This window comes from Phodopus roborovskii, unplaced genomic scaffold (assembly GCF_943737965.1).
Source record: "Phodopus roborovskii unplaced genomic scaffold, PHOROB, whole genome shotgun sequence".
Lineage (NCBI taxonomy): Eukaryota > Metazoa > Chordata > Mammalia > Rodentia > Cricetidae > Phodopus > Phodopus roborovskii.
The window spans coordinates 263,235-268,429 of record NW_026125976.1 but is presented as its reverse complement, the minus strand read 5'-3'; positions in this window follow the sequence as shown (position 1 = coordinate 268,429).

The following is a 5,195-nucleotide window of genomic DNA, read 5'->3' as shown; positions in this document are numbered from 1 at the left end:
TGCTCAGGTAAAAGACCAATATTGGACACAGCTGCATAAATGGGAGGCACTATCTTCCTTAACTCCCCGTAATTTATTCCCATTCTCCAGAAACCATCTGACCTCTTTCTTTGCAACATTGAGCTATTAAAAAGGATCTAGAACACACAAATGATCTCTACCTTTTCTGTTTCTTGGATTTTTTTTTTTTTTTTTTTTTTTTTTTTTTTTTTTTGTATTTCATCCTGACCGCCAGGCAGCCTACATTGTTTGATGCTCACTGTCATTTGGGGAAGTAGATAGCTTTATAGGCTCCCCCTTGCCCTCCACCTCATAATTGCTTTTCCATTTTCCACTCTAAGTTGGAATTCCCCAATAGTTGTATTCAAGGTATGTTCTTGAGGGTCATCCAAGCTCTAAATGATCTCTTTTATGGGGAGATGTGCCAATTACACTCCTTTTGGAAGATGAATACCCACCACAGAAAGGAGTTTAGTCTGCTTCACCTATACCTCTTGGTCACTTATTCTCGTTACTCCAGTTGTAAATTTCTGATCTGAACTTAAGGCCCTTCAGAGGCTCACTAACACAGCATTGGATCATTCATCATTGTCCCCCTAAAACTGTAAATCCAGCCACATCTGGGTTTGGCAGACCAAGAGAGGTTCATTTTCCAACCCTCTGCCCCATGTTTTAATCCTTTTTGCTTTAGCACCATAAAAACCTGGTTGACATGATTGTATAAATCCTCTTCTGCTTCATACAGGTCACATTCTACCATGGGTCCCCGCACACCACCAATGGGCCATTCTAGTCTCATAGACCTTGCTGAAATAAGAACTTCATTCTTAGTTCTCCTATAATCAGAGTCTTCTCTGGAAATCAAACACCACATCCAAAATCCCTAGTTCCTTTAGCTGAGCATGCTCCTCTTGCTTTTTCACTTTTCTTTTCATTTTATTGAAAATACATAAATTTCTTGTTCTCACATATAATATCCTCTTTTTTGCCTCCCAATGTATGTCCTGATTACAGTTTCCCCCATTCCTCCAATTTCCTTCCAACCCCATTGTCATTCAGTCCATCCCTTTTCTGCTCTCATTAGAAAACAAACAGGTTTCTAAAGAATAATGTAAAATAAATTGAAACAAAATGCAATAAAATATGATAGAAACAAAAACTAACACTTTGGAATTGGGTTTTCAAAAAGGGAAAGGAAAAGAGGCACAGGGAAGACAAAAGAAATATATACTCATTTTCATACTCAGAGATCCCAAATACACTAAAATGTAAACCATAAGATATAATAAGCAAAAGACCTGGAGCAGAACTGTACAGTACAGGCCCTGTGAATACTGCTTCAGTTTCTGAGTTAATGTGGGTTTGCTTGTTTTTTTGTTCAAAAATAGACTCTTCTCTCATGCATTACTTCCCAATCAGTTTTCTATCCTCACATTTCTCCTAGCCCCTCCACCTTCCTTCTCCATAAGATCAATTTTCCATCTGTTTCCTCTTTAGAAGAGCAGGACTCCAAGATATAACAGCCCAAAAGTACAAAACAATAAAAGTCCTCATATTGAGACTGGACAAGGCAGCCCAATAGGAAGAAAAGAATGTCAAGAGCAGGCAAATGAGTCAGAAATACACTTGCTTCCACTATTAGGAGTCTCACAAGAACATCAAGCAATCATTCATAAAATATACTCAGAGGACCTGGTAGAGCCCCATGTAGGTCATGTGTTTGTTGCATCAGTCTCTGTGAGCCCTTCTTAGTAGATTCAATGGGCCATATTCTCCTGATGTCCTCCATCTGCGACTCCTACACTCTTTCCTCCCCATCTTTCACAGAATTCCCCAAGCTCTGTGTGAAAGGAACCAATGGAGACCTTCAGTAGATTGTCTGGATAAGGGTCTCTTCACCCACTTTTTCATGTTTATTTTACAAGGCCTTTCTTTTCTTGGGGACTTTCATCCCCTTTGACTCTTACACTCTTTCTGACTACCCTTCTGCTGGTTCCCTGAGCTCTGAGGAGAGAGATTTGTTAGAGACATCACATTTAGGGCTGGAAGTTCCAGGTTCTCTCATTCTCTGCACGATGTCTGCCTTTGGATCTCTTCATTTGCTACCAACTGCTGCAGTAGGAAGCTTCTCTGATTACATTTGGGCAAGGTACTGAACTATGAGCATAGCAGCATGTCATTAGGAATCATTTTAGTGCTATTTTAACAGTAGTATTAGGTTTGCCCTAAGTCCCTGAACTATCTAGTCTAAGATCTTAATCATCCCAGCAGTGTTTGGTATGGTTTCAATTCCTGGAGTGTGTTTTCAGTCAAATCAGACATTGGTTTGTTACTCCCACAAGCTTTGTGCCACCATTGCACTAGCACATCTTTCAGGTAGGGCACCATTGTTGATCCAAAGGTTTGGTAACATGCAGAGTACCATTCTGTACCAAAGACATTAGAACAAAAGGTGAAGATTTTAGAAAGGTACCGACTTGGCTTCTTCACATTCAATGTTTTCTGTTCATATTGTCTTCATAAATGAATTCTTAATGCGAGTTTTGGAGAGCAACCTCTAATCTTGTCCTGCCCCTCTTCTATTGTTTCCTATACCCTAATATTCACAGGGATCTCAGGTAGGGATAACCAGCTATATCTATTGGATTGTATGGGCCAATCCATGAGGGACTATGCTTCAGTTAGAGATGTGTATGCTGTGATTTTCTTTTCCATTCCTACTCAGTGTACCTGCAGCTGCTTTAAAACAATAACCTCGTTTTCTATGTTTTTCTATAAATTAATCCCTATTTGTCTCACAGTAGCTCTGTTGTAATATTCATTGTTATAATTAACTTCTTTCTGTTATAATAGTACTATTGTTTTCACAGATTTATGAGCTATGCTGTTCTGAAGCAAACAACTTCTGCATTATACTCATATTCTAATTCTCTTTGTTGAAACCTTCATTTGGATATCATTGCAGTGATAGTACATTGGGATAACCCAATATGCTCTGAGCAATAATTTAATGCCATGTGCATGAATTTATTTTCTTAAGATGCCACTGTGCATTGCTTTGCTCTCTTCTATTCTTTTCCTGTTCAATCAATGACTTGAAGCAGTGCTACAGAATATCTTTAATTATGCTTTCCTTGAAATTAACCCCCACTTACTTTACAGTACTTCTCTGTTGTAGAATTAGTTCTTGCTGTTGTGAAAGTGCTAACACTTTCACATTTTTCGCAATCTGTTGTCACTTAGGAGCATTGTGCAGCTTCAGAGCTGTTCACATAACCTCAAATACTTTGTCCTAAAGATAATTTAGGGTTCTTTATTGTAGTAGTACAGTCATATAGGGAAATATACCGTTGAGCTCTATTTTAATATAATGTATAATGTATCTGTGTTTTCCGTGGATATAATTGCATTGTGCTTCAGTTACAGATGTCATTCTTATTCATGAACTATCCTTGTAGCTCTGCTACAATCAGAATTTCATTTTCTCTGGTTTCCTATAAATTGTTCCCAACTCTGTTACAGTACTTGCCTACTTTAACATTCATTACTATAACAAACTGCTTCCTATTGTAAAGGTACTATAAATTTCATGCTCTTCTTAACAATCTACTTCCATATAGGAATGTATGCACTGTTGTAGTGAAGTAACTTTAGAGTTCTTTGAGTAATCTCAGAAGGTCTGTTGCAAATAGTTTCAATAAAGCTGCATGAGCAATATATTGGTTTTGCAAATATGTCATTGCCATTGCGAGGTGTATTAGTCACAAGTACATGTGTTATGCAAGGTTTCTACTGTGTATAGCTTCTGTTAGAGATGTGTAAGCAGTACTTTTCTATTCATGTTCAGGCAGGGCTATGGTTCAGCATTATGATAAGAATCTCAGATTCTCTAACTTCCTCTAAATCAATTCCCAGTTGTGTTACAGTGCTTCATCCTAAACATAACCCAAATTATCACCTTCTAAAACTACACTAACCCTTATTATAACCTTAACTTAAGCCTAGCCTTAACTATAGCCCAATCCCTCTAATTCTAACCCTCTAACCCTGTCCTTCATCAAAACCTTAACCCTAATAACACAGAAGTTTCTTGTACCAGAAGAGCAGCACCTACATTCATCAGTAAATCAGGTTTGTTAAGTACATGGTGAAAGTAGTTGTAATTTTAAAACAACAAAACCTTTTTTATACAAGTGCACCTCGCCGAAAAGTATTATAAAGGAAATGGGAATTGATTATAAAAAAGCAGAGCACATGAGTTTATTATTGTAGGACTGCATGAGCAAAATAGGGATAAGATGACAGGGTTAGGATCAAGAGAAAGAAAGGAATAGGAAAGAAAATCATAGGAATCTATAACTTAAACACTGGTATTATTTTTAGTCAACACATGCACAAGTGAATAAAATGTTAAGACTTTGGCTTTTGTGTAAAATTCATAGTATATCTACTTAAGATAAACTATATTTCATTTAGAATAGTTTAAATGACTGTCTTTCTTCATGCAATTGAGAGGATGCTCACATCAGAACAGCATTGCTTACATTCCTAAGTAAAGCTGGCATGTTAAGAACAGAGTGAACCCCATCCTAATTTTTGCAACAGTACCCCACAGAGATGCACTGTAAGGGAAGTGGTGATGGATTACACAAAAGAGTATATTATAGTAGCACTATAAAAGGACAATAGCTTTAAAATTAGGGTCAGGGTTAAGAAGAATGAAGGATAGGAAAGCAGAGCATTAGAATCTGAATCCGTAAATTTAGCAGCATACGGTGTCTTGTCTTCTTAAATAACACACACATATGCCCCCTTCCTATTTCCACTACCTACCTCCAGTTTACCCAGTAGATCTAATCTAATTTTCATTCCCAGGGAAAGTCATGTGTCCTTAGGGAGTTACCTAGCTTCTCTAGAACTTTAGAATTTAGTCTGGTTATCTTTTGCTTTATATCTAATATCCACTTATGAGGGAATACATACTGTGTTTGTATTTCTGTGTCTGTTTTATCTCACTCAGGTTTTTGGTTTGTTTTTTTCCTAGTCCCATCCATTTGCCTGAAAATTTAATGATGTCATCATTTTTAAGAATTATTCTTATTTTACATATCGATACAGTTCCCTCTACCTCCCTCCCTCTTTCCCTCTCTCCCACCCTCCATTGAACCACAACCACCCCTTCATCCCATTCCCCC